Raw genomic sequence first — 26,403 nt, forward strand, 5'->3', positions numbered from 1 at the left:
CAACGTTTCCAAGGACCACCCAGATTAAATGGATGTAGAAATAGAAATGATGAGCATAGCTCGAAAATCACATTCCAAAGGATGTCATATAAATCAGGAGGTTATAAGATGGGGTGGTGTGTATAGAATGAAATTAGATTTAGTCAGTTGCTCAAAAATTCTAAAATTTATTTCAAAATTATGTCCAGATTTATGTTTTTATAATATAAATAATTTTATTTCTCAAGTAAGCATAGTGGTATATTATTATGCTTATCAATGACTTATATTTAACATAGTATAATATTCATATATATATTATACATAAAACATTTTCTAAAATATTATTGTACTTAATAATTTTTAATATTACAAATAGATAATAATTTCTTTAACATCGTAACAGATTTCACAAACCTTATTAAGGCCTACAATTTCCTTTTGTGATATTTCTGCCTTTGATTTTATTTTCTACTACAATTAGCAAGGAACTTTCTTCTGAATTTATCAATACACATATTATATATACTTTAAATATTCATTAATGTTTGCTAAATAAATGAATAGATAAACAATTAATAATACTGTTACAGTTAGATACCACTAGACAAATGCAGTCTAAAGTGATGGAAAGCATACTTCAAGAGTGTAGTAAATCCTCAGTCTCATAATGACTTTCCTTGGGGTTAGAATGTGGATATAAGTATATAGGGGTAAATATAAATGTTGGAATATAAGCAGTCTGTATTAATATTTTCAACTGTGGCTTTCAATTTTTCTTAGATTAAATATGCATCAAATATGTGCTTTTGCACTTCACAGATACAATAGTAAAGCAATTTATGACAAATTTTTGTGAATTGAAATCAATCATTGCATGCATAATTTTAGTTTAATTTTACTGGTGATATAGAGGGCAGCTTTGAAATTTTATTTTCTGTTTATCATCAATCTCTTTTCTGTAGGTCTATAACTAGCATGTGGCATGTTTTTATTTTCCTGGCCACTTTCCTCAACTTAGATGCTTCTCTAGCATCATTATCTGTCTTATATTCTTTCTTCTTTTGTCTAGCTTTATCATGTTCAGAGACTTCCTTAACCTATATCATATTAAAAAAAATTTCCTTTATCAGAAAGATTCTACCATTAACCCCTATGACCCAAATATAACAGGAGGAACAGTTGGGAAGCCCAGCTTGGAAGTAAAAATCATATATTGCTGACCCAATTTTTTTTCTACAGGTGATTAGAGTGAACAGCATGACACAAATGTCCACTTGATATGAAGATCAGATATAAACACTTTTTGATCCTCAACTGAGGGAACTGGAGCAGAGCAAGATAAAGTGCCTAGTTTTTATGCCAAATCAAGATGATGTATAGCTGAGTCAATAATAGAATTACTGGTATGTAACATATGTGCCCAAGGCATCTTCTGACCCATAAGAAAAACTTTGAGTTTAGCCTATGACTCTTACAATAAATCTAAACATATGGCTTGTATTCAGCCATAAAGCTTTCACTAAGTAGGGCTTACCTAAAAGAAAAAAGAATCTACTTGAGCCTTAATGTGGTGTTTGTTTTAATTTTCCCAATGTTTTAGTTTTTGAAATGTATAATTAATTAACATGTAGATAGTTTTCTCTGTAATCTTGCAAAAATTTAGTAACTTTTTTTAAAGAAAAAGGTATAATTGACAGTATAGTTTTAAAATGATTTTTAAATCATCATGGTGTCTTTTATTTAGAATATACTTATCATGGTTATAATATTAAATTGTATTCAATATTTCAGTCCTGTAAATTGTATAATCAAGGCTTTAGTTCTCAAAATGGTAACTACTTCTAATTGTTGAGATGTACAATTGCAATTACAAAAGCATTGAAAAACCAATGGTTCTCTGAGACAAGAGAACATGTGTTCTGCAGTTTTAACTATACTGTCAAGAAACAATATGGCACTCAACCTACAAACAAATAACTGGATAGCTCACACTATTCTTGATCCTCTTTGGTTGTGAAACTGGGAAACTTTTTTAAAAGATTATTAGAAGATAATCAATATGAAAATATGCTTCCAAAGGTCCATGGGAAGGCCAAAGTTTTTTTTTTTTAATGTTCTATTTATTTATTTTCATACTACTTGAAAAGGGAAAGAGAGAGAGGGGGAGAAGGGAGAAAGGGAGAGAGGGAGAGAGGGAGGAAGAGAGAGAGAGAGAGAGAGATCTTTCGTTGGTGAATTCACTCTCCAAATGCCTGCAACAGCCATGGCTGGGCCAAGCCAAAACCAAAACACAGAAAATAAATCCAGGTCTCCCACATGCATTACAGAAACCCAAGCACTTTAGCCATTATCTGCTGTCTCCCACAATGCGTTAACAGGAAGCTGAATTGGTAGTATGGCAGCTGGCCTTTGAACTGGACACTCCAATATGGGATACGTACATACATCCATGCCAAGTGGCAGCTAAACCTATTACAACACAACTCCTGACCAAGCTAATGGCCTTTTCACAAGATAATTCTTTTAAACTCTTTGAACATAAGACAAAATGTTATTGGGCTCTGCTAAACATAACCAGGATTTCAATGGAAAAGTAAAACAAGTACATGTTCTGGATCCATGGTTGTGAAATGACATTGTCTTCACTGAGAGTTGATTAATTTGGAATTGTGTAATCACAATATATTTTTTAATTGCTGGAACATGACTAGATGTTGGGAAAACAACAGATTAGCATTTGAGTTTTATACCTTTTCTGAGTTGAAGATTGTAGACTTTACCAGTATTTATCAAAACCTGGTGCACTTCTTCTAGGAAGCATAGAAAACTGTGGTTTCAAGGCCTGTTGCATTTAGGTAGAATCTATAATTTTTGCCAAAAATAACACAAAACAAAACATTATACAGAAATGACAAGAATGACTTCAAGGCTGAGTGATAATTTCTTGTTTTCTTGCAATGCTGAAGTGATGTGGAAGCTACACCTTGCAATGATATTGCCATATTATAGAAATTGACTGAGTTTATGAGTCCCTGCCAAAATAACTATCTAAAAGTGCTCCTAGACGGCAGATTTTGTCAGATCAGTGCACAATCCTTTGCTGTGTTAAATCAGTGGGGCTTCTGGTCAAGGTCACTCTGGTGTAAAATAGCGAACATTGAATAATGTTGGGACTTAAATCTACTAGAAATTTATGCAAGATAAAATAGGGAAAGAATTAAATACAGTGCTTTATTTAAAGCTTTAAATACATGGATGCTATTTCCAAAATCAGGGACTGCATTGTTACACAATGGCTTAAGCTGCCACTTCTGATGGTAGCAACCAACATCAGAGTGCTGACTGAATCCCAGCACTTCCATCTCCTACAAGCTTGTTTCTAGAGCGCCTGGGAGTCACCAGAAGATGGCCCAAGAGCTTGAACCCTGCAACCCATGTGGGAAACCAAGATGTGTTTCTTGGCTCCTGGCTTTGGCCTGGCTCAGATCTGCCTTGTTTGGCCATTTGGGAAGTGAATCAGCGGAGAGGAAACCCGTCTTCCCCTTCCCCTTTCCCTTTCCCTCTTTCTCTTACTCTCTATTTCTTTTTCTCTTTCTCTTTCTCTTCTCCCTCATCTCTCTCTCTCTCCCTCTCTGTCACGTTGCCTTTAAATTAAATAAAATATTTTAAAATAAATTATGAAATAACTGAATAATAGGACTAGATGCTTGGACATAAAATATATTTGACTTTTCAAAAATGACCAGAGAGAGAACTAAAAATTATTATTATCTGACAAAACAATCTTATTTCTTCCATAGACGTGCTGTTTGGTCTGACAAAAATATATCTAATGGTTCATCTTTACTTCAGAGGCTGCTAATTTTAGTACATTCACAAGTTCTTAAAATATGAGTCTCTGTTTTTGGATGCCTTTATCACAAAAACATGCTTATTATTACTTTTCAAAAATACGTGTATTTTTTTGTTCCTGATTGTAAAATAGGGATATCAATTTCCCATATTGGAAAATTGTTTTAATATTAAATGAATTATTGCATGTATTGCTGGTTGGGTCCCCTTAGTTGCAAACTCTGAGATAAAATTTAGCTTGTATGATGTTTTAAGGAATGTTAGGTTCATTGACTAAGAAAGGGAGGAAAAGGAAGCTGAAATAGCCAAAGCTTTGTGCCCCACAATAATCAAGTCCCTTGATGTGTCCTCAAGGTATAAGAAGACAGGAACTGATGCCCTAACCTCTTCACACTCCACCAAATGGGAAAAGTAGTTAAAGCAGTGCTAAGTACATCACAAATGTTATCTAACTTTCATAGAGTGAGAAAAAAACATATAATATCCATATTCTATACACTTATTACATTAGATAGCATGTATTAAACAAATTAATTGCATTTTTGCAAATATTATTTGTTAGTGATTTTAAAAAATCCTTATTCTCACTAGAAATGAGGAGCATATAGCAGAGATGTAAGACATTATAGTTGCTTTCTTCTGCTTGTAATTCCATGAATCCCTAAACTCACTAGTTGCCTTGGTAGTCGCTCTTGTGTTGTGGGCAAGGGAAACGTATTTTAGAACAAAAGGGACTAAAATACACACACAGTTCATGTGCTTAAAGTTTAGCTTCAGGACTATTTCAATGAAAGAAGCATGAGGCTGGTTTTTTCACCTGTGGAAACTTCAGTGCTCTGGCTTGATTCAATCCCTTTGGATGTCCCAAAAGCAGGTACTCAAGGCAGGGTTCATCTCATCTTGTTGACATCCCAGTTTTCAATACACCTTTGCCCCTGTTTCCGGCAGTTTATCCCAGAGATAACTTTATGTGGTAATTGTGCCCCTCCAGGCAAGACTTTGTGGCCACATACTTTTAAAAGTTTACTGTCACACTTGGCTTCCAGGGATTTACGTAGGTATTGGAAAAACTCAAGCCTCCTGGCATTGAAAGCTCTGAAACTACAGGTCCCAATTCAGTGCTCTCTCTTTTGATTATGCTGTGTCAACTCCAGCCAGCCACTCATGTTTGGAAGCTGTCGGTTCTGAGATGTCAAACATCATGTAAGAAAGGCATTCGTGTCTCTAGCTTCGGTGTCACGTGCCACCCTCTTCACGGGTTTATAGTTGTGAGAACAAATGCCACCCTTACCATAGGAGCATAATATGAAAGAAAACGTGCTTATCTATGTCTCCTATATACTGAGTTTGATAAGAGTGAAACCATTTTGGAGACACTTTTCATAGCTGTGTCTTCTCTTTATTTTAATGATTTCTTTATATATTTACCAAAATACGTTTTTCTATCACTTAAAAAATTAGCCTGTGATATATACTTTCAGCAAAAATGGTAAATCTACACACACACACATACAATCTATTTATCAGTCTACACAGTTTTTCAAAATATACAATTTTGATGGACTTTTTAAAGACACATGTGTGTATCAATGTTCATATAAATTTGAATAAATGTTCTTCAATATTTTTGACATTAGATAATGGCAAACAATAAATTCTGACAGAAATGAAATAACTGATGTGACTGCATGATTTTTTTCCTTGTGAAAGTTGTTGGGCCATGATGCCGGCAGGGAAAACCCAGATGGAGTGGATCTGTATTCATGAGGTGAAAAGACAGAGCTGTCGAGGTGTGGAGGTCAAAGCAGCTGGAGATTACAGCACAGTGTACGAGGATGAGAGAGCTAAACAAAGCGAGAGCTCCAGAGATCCAAACAAGGTGTCTTTATATGAGTTTGCAGCTGATGTTAGTCAGAATGTAGATGTGAGACACTGTCTGAGAATAAGGCAAAAAAGAAAAATAACACCCAAAAAAAGGAATGAAACCAAACCCAAGGTCCGCATGGGACTAGGAATAGTGCTTGTTTCATCAACAAAAGCTAATAAATTTATAAAGCATGGGGCATTGGGTAGTGTGCCTAGAAGAGTTTTATTTCAGTATTGGGCAAAGTTCATCTTAAAATAAACACCTATCTCATCCAAGCTCACACGGCAAGCCTCAGAAGAAAAAAAATTGTTCTGAAGTAGCTTAATTTTGTCATAGAAAACACTAAGAAATACATACAGGAATAAAAATACATATTGCAAGATAAAATATATTATGTAAGATATCCAATTAATATTACCAGGGATGCAAAAGTGAAAGAACATATAACTACTAATGAAAAAAAAAATAGTCTCTCAAGATATGCTACAAATTACATAGATAAGGCACTTAATAGAAGTTTTTAAGGGTCCAGTGCTGTGCCCTGGCAGGTAAAGCTCCTGCCTGTGGTGTCGGCATCCCATGTGGGCGCAGGTCCAAGATCTGGCTGCTCCACTTCCCATCCACCTCTTTAGCATGACCTGGGAAAGCAGTGGAAGATGGCTCAAGTGCTTGGTATCCCTGCACCTGTGTGGAAGACCTGGAAGAAGCTCCTGGCTCCTGGCTTCAGATAGGCCCAGTTTCAGCCACTGAGATCATTTGGGGACTGAACCAGCAGATGGAAGACCTCTTTCTCTCTGCCTCTGTTTCTCTGTAAATAAATAAATAAACCTTAAAATAAAAGAAAAGCTATTAAAACAATTATTACAACTTAATTAACTATTTTCAAAAAGTCAGAATAAAGATGAACCTGTTTACAAATATGGGATGCTTTAAAAAGGAATAGAGCTTCTGGGTAATGAAAGTGACAGTGTTTGCAACAGAAATTAATTGATAGAATTATATATTACAGGAGAAATTGTTAGAAAACTCACTGATACAGCAATATGAACCACCTTCTGTGGAGCACACAGGGGAACGAACACTGAAAAGTTAACAGAGTCTCTATGACTTCTTAATTAACACTGCTAAGGAAAGCAAGTAAGAATATAGACCGAATATTTTACAAGCTTGACCAAAAAAACTAGAATTCTACATATCCAGAAACTCAAAGAATCCCAAAAACCAGAATCATACTAGATCATACGTTGTATCATACTAGATACAAAGGCACAATATAATCAAATTTCTTAAAAATACTGTTAAAAAAGGAGAAAAAAGATAAAAACAGAGAAAAAGAACACAGTAAGCACTGAGAAAAAGATGAAATTGCCATCAGATTTCTTATCACGAGCAATGCAATGCAGATTCAGTATCAATTTTATTTTGTTTTGTTTTGTTTTGACAGGCAGAATAGACAGTGAGAGAGAGAGACAGAGAGAAAGGTCTTCCTTTTCCCTTGGTTCACCCTCCAATGGCCGCTGTGGCCGGCTCACCGTGCTGATCCGAAGCCAGGAGCCAGGTGCTTCTCCTGGTCTCCCATGGGGTGCAGGGCCCAAGGATTTGGGCCATTCTCCACTGCACTCCCGGGCCATAGCAGAGAGCTAGACTGGAAGAGGGGCAACTTGGACAGAATCCGGTGCCCCGACCGGGACTAGAATCCTGGGTGCCGGCGCCGCAGGCGGAGGATTAGCCTAGTGAGCTGCGGCACAGGCCCAGTGTCAATTTTTAAATAACTATAAAGAGGCCAGTGCCCTGGCTCACTTGGCTAATCCTCCAGATGCAGCGCCAGCACCCCGGGTTCTAGTCCCAGTTGGGCGCCGGATTCTGTCCCGGTTGCCCCTCTTCCAGGCCAGCTCTTTTCTGTGGCCCGGGCGGGCAGCGGAGGATGGCCCAAGTGCTTGGGCCCTGCACCCCATGGGAGACCAGGAGGAAGCATCTGGCTCTTGGCTTCGGATCAGCGCAGCGCGCTGGCCATAGTAGCCATGGTGGGGGGGGGTGGTGGTGAACCAATGGAAAAAGGAAGACCTTTCTCTCTGTCTCTCTCTCTCACTGTCTAACTCTGCCTGCCGAAAAAAAAAAGGAACTGTCATTCTGAATTATATTACCGGGGTGAAGTGGGAAAACATAATTGAAATTAAAGCGATAAGAGCCATTTCAGACTGAAAATTGGTGGAAAATAATTACCTAATGAACAAAGCTATCAGAAATATTAAAGATAGTCCTTCAAGCCTAATAAAATAGTATCAGTAAGAATTCTGGATATTCATAAAGGAAAAAATAAAACTACAATTTATGCAGATAAAAATAATAATTTTTTTTTCTTATTGTATTAATCTATTCAGACATTATCATAGTCTTAGAATCTTTCAAAACTAAAGGAATGCAAGAAAGATTAATTAATGTAATGTAGCATTCTGGATTATATCAAAGGGCAAAGCAGACATTAAATAAAAACTATGGAAACCTCAAGAAACCTTGGAGTTACTACTAATGGAACAACATGGATTTATTCATTTCTACAAATATATCCTAGGATAATTTTTAAAAATTTTTTGTCAGAATTAGACAGTGAGAGAGACAGAGAAAGGTCTTCATTCCGTTAGTTCACCCCCCAAATGGCTGCATGGCCGGCGCGCTGTGCTGATCTGAAGCCAGGAGCCAGGTACTTCCTCCTGGTCTCCCATGTGGGTGCAAGGCCCAAGCACTTGGGCCATCCTCCGCTGCCCTCCCGGGCCACAGCAGAAAGCTGGCCTGGAAGAGGAACAACTGGGACAGAATCAGGCGCCACAACCGGGACTAGAACCCAGGGTGCCGGTGCCGCAGGCAGAGGATTAGCCTAGTGAGCTGTGGTGCAAGCCAGAATAAAAAAAATTTAATAATAAATGATATTGTGTTCATGACAAAAACTTTTCAGTTTTTTCCAATATTTCTGTAAGTCTAAAACTTTTACAAAAGAGTATCATATCATAAAAGAAGACATAAAGCTATCCTGTACTTTATATGTTATTACTGTTGATATAAAAATATTCAATTCAATCTACAACAAACCTCTTAGAACTAAGAAAAGGAGGACAATAGAAGGATATACAACATTTGTGAAGTTTTAGGATATAAGAATAATATAAACATCCATTGATTTTTCTGTTCTCTCACAGCAAAATTCAAAATTGAAATTTGAGAATGGCATTAAAATATGGTAAAAAGAGGCAATACTAAGTGACCAATCCACCAAAGCACTTATAAAAATGTGGAGGATCATCCCAGGGCATGCAGTGGAGTGGGACATGCCCTAGCTAAGGGCAATGCAAATGCCCCAGTTCTGCCCATAAAGGAAAATCACCCAACAGGAAGAACCCATTGAACCACAGAAATCTCACTCTATGAATAAGCGGTGGTTGTAGGTACACCTGTCAGATTGCAGTCCACGTAGTCCCCTCTGGTTGCCCTGCCTGCTTGCTGTTCTCTTGCTGTGTGTTCAATGAATCTAACACTGTTCACTTTATCTGAATGTTCTAGTGATTCTTTCACCGCCAGTGATGCTAGCTTCAATTGGACACTTGCCCAATAAAACATCTCTTACAAAATTAAGATGACCTAGATAAGTGGAGAGAGATAATCTGTCAATGAGTTGGAGAACTTAATATTTTTAGATACCAGTATTTTCTCCAATTTATATAGGTAGTGCAGATCTAACAAAATAACATCCAGCTTGTTTGTAGAAATTGACAACTTTCCAGTAAAATTAAATTATAAATAAAACAAAACTAGATTAGCTGAAATATTTTTGAAAAAAGAAGGTGGAGAATCATCTCTACTTACAGGAGTTATGTGACCTCAATATTCAAGATAATATGTTACTGTTGCCAATTGAGACACATGACTTAGTGGATCAGAATTATGAATCTAGAAATAAAGCAATTTACAAATATTCATTTGATTTTCAGTGCAGTTACAAAAACAATCAAGTGAAGAATATATGTATGCACACATATTTATGCACACATACATATACATAAATATTCAAAACATTTATTTATTTGTTAATTTGTAAGGCAGAGAGAGGGAGGAAGAGAGAAAGACAGAGACAGAGAGAGAAGGATGCTGAGTAATATCTTTCATCTGTTGATTCACTCACCAAACGGCCCCAACAGCCAGGTCTGGGGCCAGGCCTAGGTCAGGAGTTAGGACATCGTACTTTCCTGCATGGGAGGCAGGGGCCCAAGTACCTGAGCCATCTTCTGCTGCCATCACAGGCATGTTAGCAGAAGGCCCAACTGGAAGTAGAGCAACAGAGACTCAAACTTGGCACCCTGATATGGAATGAGTGCAAGGGGTGGCTTAACCCATTGAAATACAATGCTGGTCCCACGAAGGTTTGTAATCTGAACAAATTGGAGTGAACATCTGTCTATCCATTTGCAAAGTAAAGAATTTGAAATCATAACTTGCATCTACTAACTATAGCTATAAAATTCAAAAATATAAAACTGTATAGAAGAAAACACAGATAATGGATTCCTAAAGTATGAAGTGGAAAGGCCAACTCATAAAATTATCAGAATTTACATATTTGATTTCATTAAAATTGGGAATCTCTGCTCTTTGGAAGACACTGCTGAGAGTGAACGAAAAGAGAAAAAAGATATGTGTAAGTCACATACTTGATAATGAAATTGTATACAGAATATATAAAAAACTCAACAGCTCAAATTAAAAAAAATAATGCACTAACATTTCAGCACACACTTAGCAAAATCTACAGATGCAATGTAAGCATATGGAGAGGTATTAACAACATTAATCATCGCAGTCAAAAAATTTAAATGGCAATCAGATGCCTTCATCTACCTATTGAAGATTTTGTGGAAACAATGATATCTCACATAGTGTTTCAGTGCTACTTGGCTCACTCAAAGCAAGGTGATCTTGAGGGTCTGGCATTGTGGTGCAACAGGTAAAGCTGCCACCCACAGCACCCAACATCCCATATGGGTGCCTGTTCATGTCCCAGCTGATCCACTTCTGACCCAGCTCCCTGCGAATGGCCATGTTCCTGACTTTGGCATGGCCCCACCCAGGCTATTGCAGCCATCTGGGGAGTGAACCAGTGAAGTGAAGAACTCTTTCTCTCTGTCTCTCCCTTTCTGTCTCCATAGCTCTGCTTTTCAAATAAAGTAAAACATTTTTCTAAAGCAAGGTAGTCTTGAGAATCCAGAATTCTGATATGGTGGCTCCACATTCTGAACATTTTCCAGCAAAAAGGTGAAAGCTCTATCAACATTTATGAATGAACTTTGAAAGTCAGTCTGGTTACCACCATAGTCTAGTGATCAAAGCAGTCACAAGCCCACACTTCCACCAACGGAAAGTGAATTAGACACTACCTATTAATGGGAGATTGGCAAGGAAACTTTGCACAAAGAATACATGTGATCAGAGATAATGTTGCACCAAATCTTGAAAAAATACTATCTACTACAATGGAAACTGCATATTCCTGGCTACTGTAATATTTTCCATACAAATTATTTACAATTGCAGAGGAAATATCTGCCTTTGAACTTGGAAGATGGATATAAATGCCTACCAAAGAGAAGCGGTTAACAGGCCAACCTCTGTATACAAATCACAGTTCACCAGGCAAAGATTATCTTTTCTTATTATGCAAATGTGGGAATAGGGACAGGTAATATCCTTGAATTATGAAGTTACAGAGAGGTTAAATCTTTTGTTCTGATATATGAATATATGTGGCATACAAAGAGTGTTCTTGCAGAAGAGATAATTTAAAATATCTAACTACAAATCCCCATTCCCTTAATACCAAGTATGACACTATTTTCTCTCCATGCTGCATATCTTTATACATAGATAAGCTATAAAGCAATACATTACTGCCTTTTCCGTTGGACTTGCAATGTCACCTCTTTATTTGAGGTGAGCATCCAGTCATTTTCTTCCCTCTCTTTACAAGTCCATTTTTACTTCAGTTGTCTAGATAATTACCTCTTTCTCTTTTATCACTCTGCTTTTGGCTGAGTTCCACATCACCCCCAGTGTGAGGTAATATGAACTCCTAAGTAAATGATAGTCTTGAGAATCTTGACCAGAAAATTCTCCAAAATTAAAGGAGTTACAGAACAGCAATGCCTTAGTAACTCCCTTGATAACATGAAGAGTGCTAAACATGAATGCTTTTATTTAGGAAATTTATAAACCCTGGATTATACTTGTCATTCTGACAGAATCAAGCAAGGAATGATGCTCTATTTTTTTTATGCTACACATAAGATCAATTCCTTCTCAAGGCTATCTGTTTTTATGAGCTTGGTTTCCAGTCAATCTTGCAAAATAAGTTTAAAATGTTCTTTGTAATTTTCTAATTCCTCTGAATAGATCACTGAACTAATTAAATGTAAAGATTTCATTTACAAATCCAGGTGAAAACAGGATACAAATATCACAAATCACACTTGACAATTCAAGATAATATATTTTATAGGAACCTAATGTTATATATGACCAAAATCCAGATTAGGTCATCTATACATTGAGGGTATGGTAAAAAGAGATGAAGAAATTAGAAAGTTGACACTGGACCGTGCATTTGGCACAGCAGTTATTTCATACCTTGGGATGCTGACATTTCATATCAAGCCCTTGGTTTGAATCCTGGATGCTGGCTTATGATTCAGCTTCCTGCTAATTCACATCCTGGGAAGCAGTAGTTGGATCCCTGCCACCCACTTGGGAGACTCAGATTGAATTTCAGTCTCATGACTTTAGCATGGCCCAATCTTAGCAGTTATAGTCATTTGGGGAGTGAACCAATGATGAAAGTTCTCTGTTTATACCTCTTGCTCTCTCTTTCTCTCTATGTTTCAAATTAAACTAAAATAAAACTTAGAAATAAAAAAGTATGATACATCTTTCTTTAAACATGAAGAAAATAAAAAGATAATATTCCATCTTATCTAGGATAATAGAATAATGATTATCACTTGTTAAAAATCATTTTAGGGACAGAGATACAACAAGGAGACTGAAATGTTGATGGGGTGGGGAGAGAGAGACAGGGAAGAGGGAGGAAGATAGAAACGGAGAAAGGGCTCCCATCCTCTGGTTGTCTCACCAAATGATCACAATGTCTGGAAATATGCTAACCAGAAGCCAGAGATCAAACTCAATCCAGATCTCACAAGTGAGTGGGCAGGAACCCAACTGCACTATGGATGCCTTCTGTGGCCTACCTAAGCAGGAAACTGGAGTCAGGAGCTGCAGTCAGGTTTTGAACCTACATACTCCATGATGTGGGATATGAGCATCTCAAGCAGCACTTTAAATTCCCAGAAAAATATAAGCCTCAAAAGCAAGACCATTTCTAAATGGCATTGTTGAAAGTTTTGGTGGTGGATGAAACAGATTTGAAAAAATATGGATACAGAAATATTTACAGTTCTAACTGGACACATCAATAAGAACCTGTATCTTTCATAAGTTTTTCTCCAGTTCTGTCTGTGTGTATTATATATTGCTGAACATAACGGTTTTTTGCTTACTACCCATCACCTGCTGCCTCACAGCACAAGCACTAGCACAAAGCTGGAATCAGAGGCACGGCCAGAACCAGAACTCCAGACGTCTGTTGATATGGAATACAGGTGTCCAGAAGCAGTCAGCCACTCTGTCAAATACCTGGCTCAAGTTACTCTAATTTTGATACTGAGGATGTTGCTCCACATAGGGCTTTACTAATATATTCTAAATTTCTCATATACTTTCCATATTTTAATATGCTTGGTTGATATTGGAAATTACATCTCAATATTATTTTACTTTTCATTGATCCACATTAATTCACTTTTTTAAGAGAAATACTGTCCTGTGAATTTTTCCATATGTTAATGGAAAAAATTCTGCTTTTTAATCCATTCTCTTTTAATTCCCAGTCACTATCTATTACTAAAGGCCACCTATAAATGTAACCTTTTTCTAATATTTTCCCAATGATTGATCCTTTGTCTCTTGAGTTTTATGTAGTCAAATTTATCAAATTCCCTTTCTATTTTCCTGATAGTAGGCTGCACTTTAAATACTTTCTCCTATAATGATTATAAATCAATGTTAGTCTATTTTCTTCTAATAAACTAGTGTTTTTTGTTTGTTTGTTTGTTTTTGTTTTTCCTGACATGCACATTCTAATCCCTTAGGAATCTGTCCTGGCTAACACTATGAGGATTGGTGTACTCTTCTATCAGTGTTAAAGTGACAACAAATGTCTAAGCACTATTTACCAAACAGTCCATTTTAGGATCCTGACTTAGGATAGCTTTTTGCCATACAATAAGTTTCCTTATTTATTTGGGTATTTTTCTAGAATTTCTATTCTAGTCCATTGTTCATCAGCTTAATCATGTTATAGTATATTTTCTCTTAAAAAAAATCTTCGAAGTTTTAAAATATCAATATTTGGCCAGATTATTCACTGTTCACTATGCCTTCTTTATAGAAATTATATATCTTATTCTTAACAAGTATTTATTTATGGGACTAGAGATGTGGCATAGTAGGCAAAGCCTCTGCCTATTGTGCTGGCATCCCATATGGGCGTTGATTCTTGTCCCTGCTGTTCCTCTTCCGATTCAGCTCTCTGTTATGGATTGGGAAAGCAGTAGAAGACGGTCCAAGTGCTTGGGTCCCTGCACCAACACAGGAGACCTGGAAGAAGCTCCTGGCTCCCGGCTTCAGATTGGCCCAGCTTTGGTTATTGAGGCCATTTGGGGAGTGAACCAGCAGGTGGAAGACTTTTCTCTATGTCTCTGTCTCTCTGTCTATAATCCTATGTCTCCAATAAATAAATAATATCTTTAAATATATATAGAGAGACATATTTAAAAAGAAGAACAAGGGAGAGAGAGAGAGAGAGAGAGAGAGAGAGAGAGTGAGAGAGTTAGTTTTCCGTTCAATGATTCATGAACAAAATACCCACAATAGCCAGACCTGGTTTATACTGAAGCAAGGAGACAGGAACTCCATCCAGGTCTCCTGTGTGAGCAGTAGGAGCCAAAATACTTGGGATATCTTCTGTTACTGTCTCAGGCTCATTAACTGGATGTTGGGTTGAAAGAGGAGTAACAGGGACTAGAACTGGCACTCTGAAAAGGGATGTTAATATTTCAAGTGGTGGTTTAACCTGCTGTGCAACAACATGCCTACGTAGATGTTTTTTCAATGTATTTCTTTTCTTTTTTCACTCAGATTATTTGTATTGTTGATGTTCTCTTAATAAAACCAATAACTAGTGCATTTGTTTTCATGTAAGCAAGCTGATTCATTGAAATTTCTTATAGGAATGTGGCTGCTAAGTCATAAATAATTATGGAAAGAACTTAGCCACAGAAATGCTTAAGAAAATATAACATATAATGTTAAAATTAGTTTTACTTTTTATCATAAGTTATATATTTAACACTCATTTTTCTAAGGTAACATAATAACATTGAAATGGGGGCATTTTCCTTTGTTTTCAAGACATCGTTTATATTTAAAAATCAACATTTGGGAGAAATGGATTTTTCTTATAAATGTAAATTATTCAGCAGCAAACAAAACATACCTTTGGCTCTAATTGCTAGACATGAACCTACTGACTTACACCTTGATTTGCATTTCTCAGTTAGAAATCTTAAGGACAAAAGAATATCTGAGAATAATGAGAAGCAAAACTGTACACATGAATTATGGCTTAAACCTTGTCATGTTAATGAAAGGTGACAGGAGCATATTATGCTGCTAGATGAAGCTTCAGCATTTATTACATGAGTTGATTTCATTGAGATCTATGGAGATAAACAAATATTTAGTGACAGGCAATTTTTTAAAATCATCTTCTCCTCAGAAACAGATCAAAGAATGCAGATGTATAGTTTATTGTACCTCACATCATAATATAACTTCTGAATATTTGCACAATTGAATCAGTTTCTTAGTTTCTGCAGTTATTTCTCTATTAAAATTAGCAACTCATATACTTAGATCAGCAAAACCTCCAACAAATACGTAAATATCCTTTGAGTTATAAAGGGTATGTATATGCCATTGAAAAGTAAGCGGGACAAATATTTTACTATGTACTGCCTCCAGCACAAATGGAGTTAGTATTCTACCAATATGTCCACTTTACTGTATTCATGACTCAGCTTTAAACATCTGCTAAATGACACCCATGGCATTATAGTCATGATATTTCATTGATTTTTATCTTGGGTAGTTCTGCTTATGTATTCAATATGTATTTAATTTCTATTTTTTCAAAGCCAGGAATATCCCATTAGTAACATGACAAGAGTGACAACCTATACTTCCTTTTCAATATTCAAAATTATTAAATAGAAAAAAAGTTCTTCCTCTTCAAACATGAGTCATAGGATTCTGGGCCTGGAAAATTTTTTAAAGAATATCTAATATAATTTTAAAAAGCTGGCTTCAAAATCAGATAGAAAATATTGCTTTATTTCCATATTCATTAAATTTAAGTTTAAAATTCCTTTCTACTCTAATGTATCTATACATCAAAATGATAGGGCCACCAGAGTGCCTGGAAAGGAAAGGAAAATACAGGAAAAAGACATGATATACCTCTGCAGGAGCCATGAGGGAGGGAGAGGCTGGAGATGGAAGAAACATACCACATAATCTTCAGGTGTTGTTGAGTCTGCTGAATGGACTTGAGTGAACATGCTTCACACTTCCATACAAAACAGGTTACTCTAACGTCAGTTGTATGATTGGTTCAGATCACATACCCTACTAGCATATATAGGCCAATCAGAGAGAACTTCCTGCTTCAGGAATCCATGGAAGTCTGAGCCAGTCATATCTGTGAAGCAGCTCAGAGCAGGGAGTCCTTTGGGCCAGGTCCTCCTGGCTGTCAAAGAGCTTTCTCACTCCACCCTTGTCTGTGTGCCTCTGTGTTCAAGAGACAAAGACTCAAGTACAGAAGCGAAGCAGCAACACAGAAGGCAGCAGTATTCCTGGGCAGAGTTACCAGAGAGGAGAAGCTACAACTTAGAGGGTGGCAGTCATCAGTGAACCTGGCAGAGAGGAGAAAGCTGCAACGAGAAGAGCTATACCATAGAGCTGTGCTGCTCTTCCAGAATCCAGCGAGATGAAGAAGATGCAGACCTGAGCCACTAGAGTAGTGAACCCTTCCTGTCTTACTCGTGTAATGACTAATTTCAGAACACAGGTAACGTATTCGGAGACTCAACTAAGATTGCTGGAGGGATGAGCAAAAGCGAACTAAGACATCATTACTAATCCCTACCTGATGATTGGTTGTTACACTGGCCTACTGATGGTTGAATCTGTTCTTGTTTCTCATGGAGGTGCCAGAAAGAGCCACTTTGTATATAAAAAGCCTGCATTTATGAGCTTCTATGGCAACTTCTCCCTTGGAGCCCCCCTCCTCACTGTTGTGTAAGAAGGTTTATTCTTTCTTTCTTTTTTAACTTTATTTAATGAATATAAATTTCCAGTGTACAGCTTATGGATTACAATGGCTTCCCCCTCCCATAACTTCCCTCCCACCCGCAACCCTCCCCTCTCCCGCTCCCTCTCCCCTTCCACTTGCATCAAGATTCATTTTCAATTCTCTTTATATACAGAAGATCAATTTAGTATAAAGATTCAACAGTTTGCACCCACATAGAAACACAAAGTGAAACATACTGTTTGAGTACTAGTTATAGCATTAAATCACAATGTACAGCACATTAAGGACAGAGATCCCACATGAGGAGCAAGTGCACAGTGGCTCCTGTTGTTGACCCAACAAATTGACACTCTAGTTTATGGCACCAGTAACCATCCTAGGCTGTCGTCATGAGTTGCCAAGGCTATGGAAGCCTTCCAAGTTCGCCAACTCTGATCATTTTTAGACAAGGTCATAAAAGACAGGGTGAGGATAGTAACCAATGATCCTAAGAGTGGCATTTGTTTGAACAATTACACAGCATTAAGTGGGGAAGAGGACCATCAGTACACCCAGGTTGGGAGTATAGCCACTGGTGGTAGAGTAGAGGTTATGATTACAAAGGAATGAGGCCCAAGTGCACTAGACAGGGCCTAGAACAAAGGACAGAGTGATTATTAGAGGAGCTAAGAAAGGTGCTGTCTAAGCTACAAGTAATTTTTCTGATTGAGAGGCAAATAGAACCTGATAGAAGGGGCTTGATAATAATCTGGTGGGCTTTAGGCCTTGTAAATTCAGAGGCCCAGACCTATCTATCTCTTCACATGGGGTATGTCCTAAGGGAGGTGTGAACCTCCTAGGGGAAGGCACTCTGTTGACTTTCATTACTTGGCTGGCCTGGGAGGAGAGCTGGCCAGGTAAAGACAGGGGGCATCTCTAACAAGAAATTTACAGTTCTGCCTGCAATGTTGCTGACCCTACTTGACCATACCCTCAGCTTCAGTGGTCACTTTGGAAGATGGGCTGAGTGAAGGGCTTTTCAGCTTAGAGCCAATAAGATCTGTGGCTCTGACCTGGGCATCCTTCGACTCCAGAGCAGGTCCATTTCCAGTGATCCAACTCTTGGCAGAGCTGCCAGGGCTCGTCACAAGCTGACTTCTGCTGAAGCCCAGGCTTATCACATTGAAAGCCACTGCAGTGGACTGGCCTGTTGGGTCTCCTTGAGGGCAGATCACTGTACAGATCAGCTAATAATAGGTCTGCCACCCATTGCTTCTGATGCCTAGCTTTCTTTTCCTCCTGGTTTGTGTTAAAAAAAGACCAGAGGATGCAAGTAAAGGGAGTGCCCGTGTCCCATCTCTAATCTTCAGTGGCCTGAACTACAAGACTATAGTCACAGGCATGTTCTGTAGTCGTTTTTCTAAGGTAGACAATGCCCATGAGGAAAATTATATTCTCACTTTGAAACTTTCTTTCCCTTTGGTCTGAAAGGGAGGTTTTTTTCTACTTCCTGTTTACTTCGCTGATGGCAAAGTAAATCTAGCTATTTGATTATAATTTAAGCTCTTATTTTGGCTATGCTATTACAGAAAAATGTTAGCCATCTCTTTTATAAGGTCTAAAGATTAAATTGTGCGTCCCACAGATTCCTTGTAATAGAATTAGTTTCCTACCTTGAAGAGAATAGAGAAATGAAAGAACAAGTTGGGCTTAGAATAGAGAAATGAGGGAGCAAGTCCTAGATTGCTTGCTGACAATAGCAATATCACATGAATACTTAGCAAACAGTTTCACCCATTAGATAACAACTTAAGAAAACATTTACCAGAAGGTCCAATGCCTTCTATAAATTTTAAGAATCATGTATTTGGAAACACCTCTTAAATATCTAACATGGTATAGTTTGTTTAGCCAGTAAACTTAAGCACAACCATCTAAAATGTTTTTAGTTTCTTTCTACCAACACGTTTAAAACATATGATACACAGATTCAGGTCACACAAATTAAAATGTATCTTTGATTGATTTTAGCAGCTTAAATTTATGGACAATCTTATCTATAAGCCATTTAAAATAAAACTCTTAATAAAATTTCCCCATGTGGACATACAATATGTACACACATATAACATAGCATAATAGACCAATATAGCAATTTTAATAATAGTTTTTAAAATCTTTAACTCTTTTTGTAGATTGCCAATTAATTTGAATTGCTTTTTCTTTTTAGTAACCTCAGTTAACCATACTTTCTCTCAGTTGGTACTGTTAATACATTATTGGCTTCATCTGTTTACAGAGCCATCCCAAAGTACTGAATACAATAGAAGTGGCTGGAAAAAGTCCATAGGAACCTATAGGAGGACAGCTAAACACAGAACCAACAACGCTTTAGTTTTATGAGCAGCACATCATATATAACTATGGTTGACAAAAGACTTTAAGTCGCCATGTTTAAAATTATAAACTCCTCAACCAACAAGAGGCACTTGCTTACTTCACAGTATTTTTGAAAGCACCTGTAGGATTTTACAAGTATTTAACCCTTTAGGCCTCTGGGGCTTTCTCATTAAGATAAATATCATGTCTAGTAACACAAGATCATTAGACTTTTTAATTCTCAAACATTTATATTAATAGCATTTTCCATTATAGAAACTTAAAGTCTGGTACCACATCACATCTTGACAGTCCTTCTAATATAATCCAAATAGACTGATTAGTTGGTGTCTCTATAAGATGAGAGACATAGGTCCTTCGATTTTTTCAGTTGGGCCCAAACGGGAAAACCAAAGTCCAGGATTTACTGGAAATTTTAGAGACCAGATTGTTTGAAACTTTGATTTTTTGAATGCCTGTCAAGAATGCCAAGAAGGCTCAAAATCCAAAATATCTGGTTGAAATAAGATTCCTTAAAATCATGACATAACATAGACCAAATTTGATCATTGTTACAAGGTGATTATTCAAATCTTAGAAAATAAGCACATATTTAAATAACCCATAGCTCTTAATAAAAATTCAGCTGTTTTTGAACAATTAGAATTTAACAGACATCAAGAGAACCTAATAGATTACTTTAACACATTGATCTAACAGAGCATCAGAGTTTAATTCTATGTCAAATAGAAATTGAGCTTCCTGTGATCTTTTGCTGTGAGGTTTCCTTCCTTTACCTTCTTTCATATTGGTGACCATGTTTCTGTGTTTCTGTGTGTAAGACATCTTTAAGCATCTTTTGCAGGGCAGGATGAGTGGCAACAAATTCTTTCAGTTTCTGTTTGCTATGAAAAGTCTTAATTTCACCTTCATTCACAAAGGAGAGCTTTGCAGGATATAGTATTCTGGGCTGGCAGTTTTTCTCTCTTAGTACCTGGGCTATGTCTCGCCATTCCCTTCTAACTTGTAGGGTTTCTGATGAGAAGTCTGCTGTGAGTCTAATTGGAGATCCTCTAAGAGTAATCTGATGTTTCTCTCTTGCACATTTTAGGATCTTTTCTTTATGTTTCACTGTGGTGAGTTTGATTACAACATGCCGTGGTGAGGATCTCTTTTGGTCATGTTTATTAGGGGTTCTATAAGCTTCCTGTACTAAGATGCCTCTGTCCTTCTCCAAACCTGGGAAATTTTCTGCTAGTATCTCACTGAAAATGCCTTCTAATCCTTTCTCCCTCTCCATGCTTTCAGGAACTCCTAGAACCCGAATGTTGGTTTTTTTAATAGTATCCTGTAGATTCCTGACAATATTTTTAGATTTCTAATTTCTTCTTCTTTTCTTTGGTTTGCCTGTTTCCTTTCCTGTTCTCTGTCTTCTAAGTCTGATATTCTCTCTTCTGCTTCGCCCATTCTGTTTTTAAGGCTCTCTAATGTGTTTGTCATTTGATCTATTGAATTCTTCATTTCATTATGATTTCTCGTCACTATCACAGTTTCTTGTTCCACTAGTTGTTTCATTTCATTTTGATTCCTCCTTAATATTTCATTTTCACGAGAGAGATTTTCTATCTTGTCCATTAAGGATTTCTGTAGTTCAAGAATTTGTTTTTGAGAACTTCTTAATGTTCTTATCAATTTTTTGAGATCTGCTTCTTGCATTTCTTCGATCTCATCATCTTCATCATCTTGAATTGGGGTGTCTTTTTCATTTGGGGGCATCATAGTGTCTTCCTTGTTCTTGTTAGCTTGGTTTTTGTGTTTGTTGTTTGGCATGTTGGAGATATTTGGTTTCTTCGCTGTGGTGTTTTTTCTTGTTATACTATGGCTCTATATTAAGTGGACTGTCTGCTTTCAGTGGAGCCTTAGAGGCTTGAGATGAGTGTGGACTGAGAGCTGTGTTTGGTTCCTCAGGGTTGAGGGTGTGTCAAAGATGACACTCCCAGGTTAGGTGTGGTAAATCTCTCTTTCTTTTTTTGATTCAAAAGGGAAGTAATTCCGCACAGCTGAATGTAATTGGAGGTAGTTAGCAGGCAAATGATATACCCACAGGAGCCAGAGATTGGAAGCTCTCTCCCAAGGACCACACAGGGAATCTGTGCTGCCCTCAGTGTGGGCTCCAATTCTCCTGCAGTCTCCCACTGGGTTGCCAAGTTAGATGCTAATCTCCTGTTATTTCACCCTTCCCCCCAGAGTCAGGTTTTTCTGCTAGGCTCAGGGCTGGTGCAGACCTGAGGTCGCCCTGCTTATGACGTATGTCCAAAATGGCGCCTGCTCTGTCTTGCTCACCTTTGAGAGGTGAGCGGAGAGAGAGAAACTTGTGTCCGTATCGGTCACTTTTTTTGTTTTTTTCCTCTCTCTCTTCTAGTTAGCCTGGTGAACTTTTCCCCACGGAGTTTCAAGCCTCGTTCCCTCTAGCCTCCTCTTTCCGTTTGCCCGCTGGTGTCTCGGGCTATTGAGGTTCAGCTCACCTCGCATTCCAGCTCTGGTGTGTTGAATCTGCCGCTGGTGTCCCGAACTTGGGCTCCCATGCTCTCCACGCAGGTATACTGTGAATCACTAGTTCCGGAAGCATTTCCTCTGCTGTTTCATCCCCTACTCTTCCTTGACCCTGCAGTATCTCCACTTATATTAAACTGTCTCTCCCCCGGACTAATAGTGTGCTCCCTGCCTATTCCGCCATCTTGCCGCTCTCTCTCGAAATCAGAAGGTTTATTCTTTCAATAAACTTTGTTTTGCTCACTGTCATTGTCCACATGAAAATTCTTCAAAGACAAGAATTGAGGGGCCAGTGCCTTGGCACAGTGGGTTAATTCTCCACTTGTGGTGCCGGCATCCCATATGGGTGCCGAGTTTGAGTCCCACTGCTCCTCCTCCAATCTAGCTCTCTGTTATGGCCTGGGAAAGCAGTAGAAGATGGCCCAAGTCCTTGGGTTCCTGCACCTGCATGGGAGACCGGGAAGAAGAACCTGGATCCTGGCTTCAGATCAGTGTAGCTCTGGCCATTGCGGCCATCTGGAGAGTGAACCAATGGAAGGAAGACCTTTCTCTCTGTCTCTTCCTCTCACTGTCTGTAACTCTACCTCTCAAATAAATAAACAAAATCTTTAAAAAAAAAAAAAAACAAGAACCAAGATCACACTCCTTGTACCACAAGAGACTTAACATTGCGTCTTTTCCTTTCCAATGAATCACTTATTTTCAAATGTCCTCATGTAGCCGGCGCCGCGGCTCACTAGGCTAATCCTCCACCTTGCGGCACCAGCACACCGGGTTCTAGTCCCGGTCGGGGCACCGATCCTGTCCCGGTTGCCCCTCTTCCAGGCCAGCTGTCTGCTGTGGCCCGGGAGTGCAGTGGAGGATGGCCCAAGTGCTTGGGTCCTGCACCCCATGGGAGACCAGGAGGAAGCACCTGGCTCCTGCCATCGGATCAGCGCGGTGCGCCGGCCGCAGCACGCCTACCACGGTGGCCATTGGAGGGTGAACCAACGGCAAAGGAAGACCTTTCTCTCTGTCTCTCTCTCTCTCACTGTCCACTCTGCCTTTCAAAAAAAAAAAATCAAATGTCCTCATGATATTTGTCATTTCCTTGTAAAATACTACATTCTTACTTTCTTGTGAGACTAGAGACAAAATTATGTCCAAGGATCTCAGAGATGATCACAAGATTGATCCACATACTACTGCAGGAAACTGGATGCAGAGCAGGAGCAAAAAGATATGTGATACATTATGCAGTTGATTGAAATTGGTCTTGCATGACTGGGTTCCTTCTAAAGCTAGCTGGAAGATATGTAATAAAGCAGATATATGCTTTCTCAAGAACTGAGGAGCAAGTGATGGGAATTGACCATATGCTGACCCCACTCATTCTCAGTGCCTCATGTACCCTGCAGGTGCTATCATTCTTGTCTCTTCTAGATTCCATATCTTACAAATCAAATAAAATACAACATGTTCAAAATTGCACCACAATTCACTTCCATAACATAATCCATATTTTTGATTCTTCTTGTGATGGAGTCATAATGGATTTCAGGCATCATCAGTTCCTACTTCATCCTGTCATCTATGTTCATTCTTACATCTTCCTAAGGCTTTTAGCTAGACTTGAGCATAGATTTAGAAACTAGTGAATTAATAAATTTACATTTGTATGGTTCATAATTTAAGACCTGGTATAAGCAAAAATAAATTTCAGCATCCTGAGCCTGGCAGGAAATGATGCAAATGGACTTTGACCTTTGATTCATCCCATCTTGCCTAAGAACTCAGGAGTTTAATGGATCTGTTAGTACTCAATAATATCTACCTAGTGAGCTGGCTGACATGAAACTAATGACTTAGATACTATTGGCAGGTATCAACAAGTTAGAAAATACATATGATAATGGAAAATGTATTATCTCATAGGACTTTTATCAGGCAATTCCTTTGGCTTCAATGGTTCTTCATGAGGAATTGCAAGCCAAGAAAGCACATATCATGAAAATACTACTGTGTAAGACTTTTGTGGAGCCAGCTATCTTCTAATGGTGCATTATAGCCTCACTAAGTATGAAAGAACTTATGTACTTTGATTCGTTCTGCTGTTTTTCAATAATCACTCTCAGCTCTGTAATACTCCTTCACCATACATGTAGTCAACATCAGTGAAGTAAATTCAAAGTCTTTTTTATTAGTTCCATCTTGTTTTTTAATTCATTTCATGGATTGAAAACCAAACTAAATAAAAGCAATTAATCTTTTGCCTAAAAGGTATTTTCCGGATGAGTTTCTTCCCATCTTTTTTTCCTAGATTATCTTATGAGATAAGGAGATTCTACTTTTATTACATCAAACAACATGGAAATAAGAAGTGGGACAGGTAACATGTAAAATGATGCTTTAGGACCCAGTGTTTCAGTTAAGAGCCCAGTTAAGATGACTAGGTCCTATATCAGAGTGCCTGGTTTTCAGTACCCATTCCACCCCCAATTCCACCTTACTGCTATTGCACACTCTGGAAAGCAAGACATAATAACTCAAGTACTTAAAGTCTGCCACCAATGTGGGGAATCTGGATTGAATTCTTGGCTCCTAACATCAAACTTTCTCAGCCACAGCTGTTGTGGGCATTTAAACAGTGAACTGCGTTGTGGATGCCTGAAATGCCAGCATCCCATATGGGCACATGTTCGAGTCCTTGCTGCTCCACTTCCAATCCAACTCTCTGCTGATGGCCTGGGAAAGCAGTAGAAGATGGCCCAAGTCCTTGGGCCCCTGCACCCTTGTGAGAGACCGGGAGGAAGTGCCTGTCTCCTGGCTTCGGATCAGCGCAGCTCTGGCTGTTGCAGCCATTTGGGGAGTGAACCAATGGACGGAAGACCTTTCTCACTGTCTCTCCCTCTCACTGTTTGTAACTTTACCTCTCAAATAAAATAAATAAAAATTAAAAAAAAAGCAGTGAACCATGGGATGAAAGATATCTTTTCCTCCCCCTCCCCTCTGCCTCCCTCCCCTCCCCTCTGCTCACTTCTCCTCTCCTCTCCTCTTCTTCCCTCTATCAATCTCTCTCTCTTCCTACTTTCTTTCCTTCCTCTCTCCTTCTCTAATAAATATATAAATTTATTAAAAAATTAATTTCATACTTTACCCTCCATACGGCAATTATATTTTCTCCAAATGGTAACAATTATATCTCCAGTTTTCTATTTTTTTTTAGGATTTTGATGTTTTGCTATCAAATGATGGAATACAGTATACTTCAAAAGTTTACAGACGCTAGAATTAAAACACAAGTTTATTTTGATGCAAACATTTTTGAAATTCATGCATAAGTTGCATCTTAAACAGTTAATAGAATGTGTTACTTATTTTCAAAAAATCTTGGCACCCAAAACTCATTTTTTAATTTCATTTTCAATAAATTTTGGAAGCACCTTCATACATGTGCCTTGCTTTTACACTGTAAAAGAAGTGATAAAATACGTTATCTGAAGATAAAATGTAATACACTTATTCCTGGTTCTCTCCCAAGCTGCTCACTTTTGAAAATCAACCACCATGGTGTTAGGAAGCCAAATACTCAAGGAGGTGTCATATCTGACAGTCTTTTTGTGGAATCCCAGCCACCAGCCAGCATCAAACCATCAGACATGTGAACGAGTGAGCAAATGGTTTCATTCACCAGCTTTCCTTAGAGTCAACTTTGAGGTGGTGCTACTCAAAGCAAAACAATATATTCTCCACTGATCCCTGCTGTAATTGCAAACTTATAGTTTAAAAAAAGATTGTCATTGGCTTATGATTCTAAATTTCTGAACTTATTTGTTATAAAGAGAATGCAGTTTTCACAGGTCATTACACCCAGCTGTAAGTATATTTCTCTGTGGGTTAGTTAACTCATACTTTCTGGTAGTCAATTTTGTGGTTATTCCAGTTTTGTTTTTATTGTTGCACCATTTTATAATTCTAAATCTCCCTACCATCACAAGAAGCAAAAAGTGACCAAAACCATACTTTGTTTCCAACAGACTATCACAATGGTTGCTTTGTCTTTCTTATGTGGTAAGATTGATTGCTAAAAATGTTCTTAGATCTGAATATGAATATAGGGTTCAAAGGATTTCTTCATTAGGCACACAGCATTAGTGTACCCTAATAGAAAACTCTGAATAAAATATATGCAGTAGAATTGGAGGGACATTTGAATAGTCTGTTTAAACTCCTTGACAAATAGTCCAAATTCACACAAAGTAGTTGCTATATAAGTGGA

At 37.9% G+C, this 26,403-nt stretch overlaps 1 pseudogene; it reads left to right on the top strand.

Moving 5' to 3' along the window:
- Positions 1-5,557: 5,557 nt before the first annotated feature.
- The window catches only part of LOC133774255 (chromobox protein homolog 3-like), a 173,568-nt pseudogene continuing 152,722 nt past the window's right edge, over positions 5,558-26,403 (top strand).

Source organism: Lepus europaeus, chromosome 15 (assembly GCF_033115175.1).
Source record: "Lepus europaeus isolate LE1 chromosome 15, mLepTim1.pri, whole genome shotgun sequence".
Lineage (NCBI taxonomy): Eukaryota > Metazoa > Chordata > Mammalia > Lagomorpha > Leporidae > Lepus > Lepus europaeus.